The sequence below is a fragment of the Pseudophryne corroboree genome, chromosome 1 (genome assembly GCF_028390025.1).
Source record: "Pseudophryne corroboree isolate aPseCor3 chromosome 1, aPseCor3.hap2, whole genome shotgun sequence".
Taxonomy (NCBI): Eukaryota; Metazoa; Chordata; class Amphibia; order Anura; family Myobatrachidae; genus Pseudophryne; species Pseudophryne corroboree.
Window position 1 is genome coordinate 833,406,876 of NC_086444.1, and position 10,121 is coordinate 833,416,996.

The 10,121-nt window shown below is 45.1% G+C and overlaps 1 pseudogene; it reads left to right on the forward strand.

Moving 5' to 3' along the window:
* The first annotated feature begins 431 nt into the window (after nt 1-431).
* On the forward strand, nt 432-550 carry LOC134941239 (5S ribosomal RNA; annotated as a pseudogene).
* Nucleotides 551-10,121: the final 9,571 nt, after the last annotated feature.

Genomic DNA, 10,121 nt, shown 5'->3' on the forward strand with positions numbered 1-10,121 from the left:
TATTATTTCAAACACATTTATGCTTTGATGTTAACCAATATGATTGTTATAAATAACCTTTTTTTCACTTAATATCGAACAGGGTGATCCAGTTAGCAACTGAGTCAGTTCTCTCTTGGACCCCATAACAGACATTTTGGCATGTCCTCAGTACAACAAGGGTTTGCATATCTGCTTTACCCAACAAAAACCCATTCCTAATGATGCGGCACAGCACATAAAGCAATATACAGGCGGTTCCTGTTGGCAAAATTTATTAACCACATGATTTAAACCTCCGTATACCTATACATTTGGGTTACAACTTGGTGCAATGACGGTCAAACATATGTTTCTCTATTAAGAGACCATGTGTTCATTATAATAACCAGGTTTATGGTTTGTCTATTAGCTGCATACCAGCTGTAGTCTTTTTGCCTTATCAATTCGAAATCTACTACCATACCACACCGCGCATGCCCAATCTCGTCTGATCTTGGAAGCAATACGGTGTTGGGCCTGGTCAGTACTTAGGTGGTTGACCACTAAGGAATACCAGGTGTTGTAGGTTGTTTGACGGCACTACATCGGTTATTGCACTAACCTCATCAATTAATGCCTGGAGGGCCTAGCATTACTGCCTTATATTTTTTCATCTATATATTCACAGTCTTAGTTTCAAGTTGGTGGTTTACATTGTCTAACCACATTTTAAACACATTTTTTTGGTGTACTCATCTTATTTAAAGATTATTAAAGGTTACGTTCTAATTATTTCACATTTACATTATTACTTACTATTTAAATCATAACTGTTTCCAAGAGCGAGTGCTCCCAACAAAGGTCACTTTTCTTTGCTTTTCTTTTCCTTAGTACCTATGTATTAGACCTATGGGAGCACCATCGACAATCACCTTTTTCATCTACTTATAGAAATTTTCTCCAAATGGTAGATGGTGATAAATTCCAGAAATTTTTTTCTGGTTGGTCGGTTTTCTTGGAAACATCTTCAAATTATCAATTCATTTAACATCACTCAGTCCTGTGCGGCATCCTTAACCCAATTCCTTACTGCATGGTGTAACATTTACTAAGATGGTAGTTCTCTTTAAGATGGGATGTTGCCCATAGCAACCAATAAGATTAAACTTGTAATTTTTTTGACCACTTCTACAAGATAATATTTAGAATTTGATTGGTTGCTATGGTCAACGTCCCATCTTAAATAGAACTCCCATAGTAGTAAATGTACCCCATGGTGTGGTACACTTTCTTAAAAAAAAACAAAAAAACATTGCTGAGCAGGCTTGTGTGTTGTTCTGCTACTGATTTATCCTTAAAACAGCCATGATGTAGTCACTTAGGCATTAAAGTGTGCTTTGTGCCTTGCTTGTATAATAGGTAATGTGAGTAAGTTAGTAATGTTTTCTTTGACTCTTCTTTTCAGATGCTGCAGTTGGAGATCCCACCAGTTTGCCTGCACTTTTACAATGCCTAAAAGGCAATTTAAGGGCAGGAATTGCTGATATTGAGGCAATTGAGAATTTTTTTTAAGTTTATAATTTTTATTTTGTTCACATTTTAATTTCTGGAAAAACAAACAAAAAAAAAAACAAATAAATACAAAAATTGTTGAAGTTAAGCGGGTGTTGTGTTTATTTATGCTATAAAGGAACAGCACATTGGCGTGCAGAAATTGGTGACCTAAAACAGTTCACACATCTTACTTAAGAATAATTTCAGAAAAATACACCAACAATAATTTAAAAAAAAAAACCGTTAGGAGGTTATGGATTATAAATACATGTAAACACATTTATTCACACACTACACATCTACACAATACTTCAAACATTTGCATTAGACCAGGCACATTTCCCATATCTATATTTGTAATTTTTCCAGATCAGTGTTTATGGCCAATTATGCCCACAAAGTGTTCTTCTGGTATTCTTTGAAGACTTAATTGGTCAGGACCATTGTCATTCATTACACTAATTGGATTCGTATTTGAGGAGGGCTTGTGGACTTTAAACTGAAAGGTGTAATTTCACTGAATAGAAAAAAAACCCCATTGTTGTGCGTTTTTCCGCAAAAGTGTGCACTTTTAAGAAGAATGTGCAAATCTACGAAAACTTAGTATTTTTATGTTGCGGTTTGTGTTAATGCGATGGTTTCGCATTGCTGCGATGTCATTTGGCGTACGCCCACTTTGTGTTATACTGCGGACGAATTAGCAAAAATACGTTGGAGGTGGATATTCGCTATTTTGCAACATGTTCGCAATTTTGCGCATACCTTGTGCGAACGAAAAAAATAGCGAACAGCTCGGAATGACCACCATACTTCTATGGGGGTTTATTAACTGTAAAATATGATATATTTGGAAGTTTGTATCAATTTGTTCCTTCAAAGTATCAATTGGCTAATGATATGTGTTTCTCTTTCAGTGTCTGTATAGCCCTGCTCAAATATTACTTGTGTGTATATATGATGTATAATGTATGAATTTATAATGTATTATTAATATGTTTATAATATTTAATGGATAGAGAATTAAGCAAGTATAGTCACTGGGAGGCTGGGGAAGTTTCTGGAGCCCACGCGCGGTAGAGGGGAGCCACACGCCGGGCAGAGAGAGCCTATGAGCAAGGGAGACGGGGAGAGCCGCGAGCTGCTGCAGAAAGGATATAAGGGGGACCCGCAGGCGGCAGGTGGGAAGAGAGATGTTGGTGCCCCCTGGATCGCAGACCGAGCTGAGCTCCAGCAGCGACAGCCGCCACAGCCAGCCGCGACGGAGAAAGGGACAAGCAGCGGCTCTCAGGGCAGTGCGGTTAGCGCCGGAGGAAGAGGGCAGACAGCGCGATTAGAGAGCCTGAGGCCGTAGCGCTGCAGCAGCGGAGAGGTGCCCTCACCTATCGGTGGTGCGGAGGAGGAGGCAGGCTCGAACCGGGACCTTGCTGGAGGTGGCCTACACGGCAGCGCTGCTGAGGGGCAGGTAAACGCTCAATCCCACGCGTGTTCTCTGCGCTGAGGGGGCGGAGAGGCAGTGTCAGAAAAGTGAAATGTCATGGCAACAAGCCAATGACGCATCATCCTTCCTCCCCACATCAGGCTGGAGAGTCGGGCGAGGGTTGGTTCTATATCGGAGGGGCTGAAGGGACCTTGTGACGTATTGAGGGGAGGAGCTACGTCAGCAGGGGGAGGGGCTACGGGCGAACAGGGTACCCGAAAAGTACCCTCGCGGGCTCGCTTCGCTCGCCACGCTTCGCTCGCCACGCTTCGGGCACTGTGGCTCGCTCCGCTCCGCTTCGCTCACCACCTAATTACTAAAGGTAATAGTTGGTGGCGTGGATAGTAGAGGAACTATCCCGCTGGCCTAGCTCCTCCCCCTTGTGTCGTAACTCCTCCCCCTTACGGAAAAGGTCCCTTAGCCCACTTGATTCTAGCATCTACCGTCGGGGCGAGCACCTAGCAGCAACGCTGCGCTGATAAACCAAAGAGGCACAAGTACAAGTGTAAAATCCCTGCAGAACTTTAGCCACAGTCAGAAGATGACAGCAGATGTAAATACTAAGTTGCAGTTATTAATGAGCCAGTGACAGTGGCTACTAGGAGGAAGTATAGCAAGAAGTCATATCCCAGTGACTTATAATAACTATATTGCGGCTCTGTATGAGACATTTTAATAGAGCAATGGAAATATTGAAAGGTGCTGTCAGGATGTGCAGTGTATGGTAAGGGAGGAGTCGAGCACATAAATCTGTATCTAAATCTAACTTCTATCTAACTCCAAAGAGAACAGGGAGGACACGTTGATTTACAATACAAGGAAAAAGCTTCAGTCAAGCCAAGGGAGTGCAGCTACCGATTGTGAACCAAACTTGTTCTTTAAGAATCTGGTACAGGAATAAGCCGCTACAGATTCGCTTTATTGAGTAGAAGAGACAAGCACAAGCCCACTACCAATTAATTAATTAACTGCTATTATTGCTGCTTGTGCAGTCGAGAGACATTTTCTTCCCATCTGCACAAAAGGCACAAAGGACAATAGGAATTGCGAGTAACCTTCTCAATATAGTAATAGACAGAGCTTTGTGTCATCTTCGCTATTCCTGCTTAGAGGGAGTACAATTATCATAAAACGAGTGTAGTACCAGTTGGTTAGTATTAAACTACTATTTATTCGTGGGATGCATATGCATAAGCTCTAAAAGTGCACTATCATACTGAGAGTACCCGGGTTACTCTGGTCCTAAAGGCGCCACTTTTGAAGGGAACTTTTTGTGTATTGCATGCATGATATTTGTATAGGTGGGGGTACAAACGAGGCTAGCAGAGATTTGTGTGTGTTGTAAATGTACAATTGTCTGATGCACCCGTTATAATACATTAAAGTGTTTAAAGTGTTATACTTACCATATCTGTTTGGTCCATTTGGGAAACGACCTAAAGACCCTGGAAAAGAAAAGGAAACAGGTATATAAGAGGATATACATATATTTTAGGGGAACAACACGAACAACACATTAGGTATAAATAGAGTAAGGCTTACTCAAGCGGGCCTTACATTACACTGACTATTTACTCTGCAAGTAGCTTGAGTGGAGGCACAGCTGTCGAGTAATCATCCCTTAGTACGCTAGTTAGTCAAGTCCCAGCCTTTAGTATTAAGGGAAGGGTTACATCTGTAACATCACAGGCTGTGGCTGTCATTTTGGCAGTGTTTCTGATGTATTTTAAATTGATTCGATTTTTAGTAAAATGTATCATGTTATACTGTTTGCAAAAGAGTTTGGCATGATATTGTTACAAGTATATAATTAATTGTTACTGTATCTTTTATGAATTTTATATGAAGGATCATTGCCTCCTCGTGGCCAGGAGCTTGTGATGATTTTTTGTGCTATCTGTATTTTATGGTTGTAAAATGTGATGTAATTTATGTGATTATTGATACTAAATGTGTATTATAATTAGTATGTTTTTTTAAATAATGTTTAGCCTCAGTGGCAAGTTCTGAAAGTAATAGGTAAAGCAATGGTTAAAACTATCAATTAGAGGACACCCAATGAGGAGTAATGTTGGCTTTATAAAAGTGAAGCTCGGCAGACCACAATCACACCTCCTGACGAAGTCCTTTAAAAACGAAACGCGTTGGTGTGACTCACTGACGTAGATGGCTGGACGTCAACCGCTGAGTACCAGAGCTGGTGGTGAGCTTCACCAGAGGATATCACTATTGGGCAAATACGCTGTACCTGAGTGACTGCTACTGGGGAGCCGGCTAAGAATGCTGTTTTAAACTTACATGTATGTGGATAATTACACTAAGTAAAATGATATGCAATTCACAAGTGTGCTCTCCTCATTTTTGCAATTTCTAGAATATATATATATATATATATATATATATATCCTTGTTGGTCCGGCTCTCCTAGAACTGTCCCGCATTAGCACCGGGTGCCTGTACAATGAAGTTACAGCAAGTCGTGTGGTACGGCACACCTGGTGACTTAAAACACACATACACAGGGCGACAGCTTAATGGGCAACGTTTCAATGCCTTTATTGTGGAATTTTCATCAGGTCAAAACATGAATAGAAACATCTTACCTTATAACAGCCATAGACACCCCGTGACTCGCCACTTCCGGAATGCGGGTCACCCGCCCGCTCTGGCCGGAGCATAGACGGTGACGCATACAGCGGGTCTGTCATACAAGTGCTCCCCATCACCATAGTAACTGGACGCTTCGTACTGCAATAACACAGATCGTTTGAATATAGATGACATATGGTCACAAACAATAACCCTGTAATCACAATTCACTAACTCTCATACTCTAGAGATGATCTGCATAATGCAATACTAGTTTATGGCAATTATCTCAATTTACAAACTAAGCAAGGGGTACCCCAGCAGCGGACTATAGATACTAAGTGCATAATAACATGCACTAATCTTACGTACTGTAATAATGCAGCTTAACCTACTGTATATTACAATGGTAAAGGCATCCCTTAGATATTAACATTGCCTTATTAGTAATGTATCATAAAACAGTTAACATGCATAGCGAGATCATCAAGAGTTGCAAAAGGTCAAACGCTTACAGGAAACAACTGAGGCCAAGGTGGTCATTAAGACCTTTAGGATAAATGGTACCCAATCTGAAAATCCATTGGGTTTCCAACTGGAGCAATCGTGTTGCGTGATCCCCTCCTCTTGGTAAAGGTTGTGCCTGGTCTATCATTCGGTATCGCAAAGATACCAGAGGGTGGCGTGCCTGACAAAAATGTCTAGCCACTGGTTGCTCACTTTCACCTTTATCGATTGCTGCTTTGATAGCTGTTCTGTGGGCTGCCATATGCTTCTTTAACATACGTTCGGTCTATCCAATGTATGACAACCCACAGGGGCATATCAGCTGATAGACCACAACTTAGATGCACATGTCAGCCTATAATTAATGTAAAAGGTACGACCTGAGTGGGGATGTTCAAACGTGTCACCTGCAATCATAAACTGGCATGTAGTCCAGGTGCTTCTAAAGCATTCCTTTTTAGTACTACTTGCAGAACTGGAGGGAGATGGACAGGCAGTGATATCTGTTTTCATGAAGATATCCCTAAGGTTTCTACCTCTGGTATAGCAGGATATCAGCCTAGTATAGGTCAGTTTCAATTCAGGGTCGCTCTGAATAATGGGCCAAAGGTTTTTTTTAAATTGAATTGATTCCCTTACTAGCGGAATTGTATTGACCCACCCATGGCATTATAGGTTTAGTCTGGGATATTGATGGCTTCTCATCCATCAGCATTGCCCGATCAAGTTTTAAGGCCTTCTGTTTAGCTTCCTCCAGAAAGCTAGGATGATAGCCCCTCTCAATAAACTTGGAGATCATGTCATCCATTTGTATTACCGCCAGTTCAGGATCTGATGTCATATGCCTGACTCTAACAAACTGAGAGTAGAGGAGTCCCTGCTTCAGTAGGCCTGGACGGAAACTACTATATAATGAAGCAAATTGTTACGGTCTGTTGGTTTAGAGAATATAGAGGTAACAATACATCCTGAATTAAGGGTAATGTTCACATCTAAGTAGTTTATACTAGTATTGCTGATACTATATGTGAGTTTAACTGGATAGGCTCGCATGTTATGCTGGTTGATAACCTCCTCCAACTCCTGTCATGGACCCAGTGGCGTAACTAGAAATTTTCCTCCCCCAAGCCAAAAAATCCTTCGGCGCCCCCCCCCCACATACCCCCCATAATTGGCATTAGCATAGGGACAAATATGTGCGCGCCGTAGGCGCGCGTCACCAAAAAGGGTGTGTGGCTTTGTTAAAATGGGCGTGGCTTCGCGTAAAGGGGCGTGGTATTGCAGGAAAAGACTACCTTATACCCCAGTTTTGCAACCTGCACGCCCAGACGTTAGCCACCACAGGAAAGAAAAATAATCCTGATTCATGCCCCTTACATTATTTGTCATTTTATAGTAATGCCCAGTATACATTATTCCACATACTGCAATGGCCCTTAGACATTATGCCACACACAACAATGCACATGACACAATATGCACACACTGTAATGCCCCCGACACATTATGCCACACACCGTAATGCCTGTGACACATTATGACAGGAATCGCAATGCCCGTTATACATTATGCTACACACTGCAATGCCCCTGATACATTATAGCACATACAATGTCTGTGATACAGTATGACACACACCACAATGATCCTGAGACATTATACCACATACCACAATGCCCGTGATATAGTATACAACACACCGTAATGCCCGACACATTATGACACACACCGCAATGTCCGTGATACATTATGCCACACACCGTAATGCCCATTACACATTAAGTTCTACAGTAAGGCTTCTAATTACTTTTAAATTACCTGCTCGTTGCCAGGGGTTTCATGCTTTTGGTTCCATGCATGGTGCCAGGGGTTTTCATGCTCAGGGTGCCATGCTCGTTGCCAGGGGTTTCATGCACTGGGTGTCATGCTCGTTGCCCGGGGTTTCATGCACTGGGTGTCATGCTCGCTGCTAGGGGGTAGTGCTTGTTGCTAGTGCCGTGCTCCAAGCGCCACATATGCCCCCAGTGCCAGATATTCCCCCACAGTGCCAGGTATATGCCCCCAGTGCCAGGTACATGCCCCCAGTGCCAAATATACCCCTCCCCCAGTGCCACATATGCCCCCTCAGTGCCAGCTACCCCCAGTGCCAAATATTCCTCCACAGTGCCACATATGCCCCCTCAGTGCCTGCTCCCCCACAGTGCCAGGTATATGCCCCCAGTGCCAGATCTTCCCCCACAGTGCCAGGTATATGCCTCCAGTGCCAGGTATATGCCCCCAGTGCCATATCTTCCCCCACAGTGCCAGGTATATGCCCCCAGTGCCAGGTATATGCCCCCAGTGCCAGATCTACCCCCGCAGTGCCAGGTATATGCCCCCAGTGCCAGATCTTCCCCCACAGTGCCAGGTATATGCCCCCAGTGCCAGGTATATGCCCACAGTGCCAGGTATATGCCCCCAGTGCCAGGTATATGCCCCCAGTGCCAGATCTACCCCCACAGTGCCAGGTATATGCCCCCAGTGCCAGGTATATGCCCCCAGTGCCAGATCTTCCCCCACAGTGCCAGGTATATGCCCCCAGTGCCAGGTATATGCCCCCAGTGCCAGATCTTCCCCCACAGTGCCAGGTATATGCCCCCAGTGCCAGGTATATGCCCCCTGTGCCAGATCTACCCCCACAGTGCCAGGTATATGCCCCCAGTGCCAGGTATATGCCCCCAGTGCCAGATCTTCCCCCACAGTGCCAGGTATATGCCCCCAGTGCCAGGTATATGCCCACAGTGCCAGGTATATGCCCCCAGTGCCAGGTATATGCCCCCAGTGCCAGATCTTCCCCCACAGTGCCAGGTATATGCCCCCAGTGCCAGGTATATGCCCCCAGTGCCAGATCTTCCCCCACAGTGCCAGGTATATGCCCCCAGTGCCAGGTATATGCCCCCAGTGCCAGATCTTCCCCCACAGTGCCAGGTATATGCCCCCAGTGCCAGATCTACCCCCACAGTGCCAGGTATATGCCCCCCAGTGCCAGATCTACCCCCACAGTGCCAGGTATATGCCCCCAGTGCCAGGTATATGCCCCCAGTGCCAGGTATATGCCCCCAGTGCCAGATCTACCCCCACAGTGCCAGGTATATGCCCCCAGTGCCAGGTATATGCCCTCAGTGCCAGATCTTCCCCCACAGTGCCAGGTATATGCCCCCAGTGCCAGGTATATGCGCCCAGTGCCTGCTCTCCCCCCCCCCCGCACCTTTGTGTTGGAGGGACACTGAGCGCATAGCGCGTCTCTCCTGTGTCCCTCCTGGCTCTCCCCCGGCAAGTCTAATAAAGGAAGTGCCGGTTCGTGAGCCAATCAGAGCTCACGAACGGCACTTAGACCGGCCGGGGGAGAGCCAGGAGGGACACAGGAGAGACGCGCTATGCGCTCCGTGTCCCTCCAAGTCCTTACAGCAGGGAGGGAGACCGCAGATTGACATGCGGACGCTCGTCCGCATGTCAATCTGTGCAAAGTCAGTGGCGCCCCCGCAGCCCCTCGCCCCCAAGCCACCGTGAGGACTGCGGGGGCAGTAGTTACGCCACTGCATGGACCCTTCCATACTAGAAGTAGGTCATCTATGTAGTGGCAGTAAAATAACATTTTACGGGCTACATCAGGCCGATCAAAGAAGATTTGCTGTTCCACATCAAACATAAATATATTGATGTATGCTGGGGCCACTGAGGACCCCATAGCACACCCAGTACATTCATAGGCGTGCACAGCACATTTTATTAGGGGGTGCACCATCGGAGGGGTGTGTCTAGCACCGCCTTTTGGGTGTGTCTAACACCATCTATTGACGGTCAACGCAATATAATATATCCACCCTTGTACCAATCCTAATAAAGCAGATACATTGTCAAATGTTGTGGTGTGCACCAAACAAACACCCCTGATGGCACTCACTGCAATTACACTGCTCCTCCTCAGCCTGGTCTGGCTCCCCCTCACTTTCGCCTGCAAACTCAGCAGCTTACTTACAAGTCAGTCACTCAC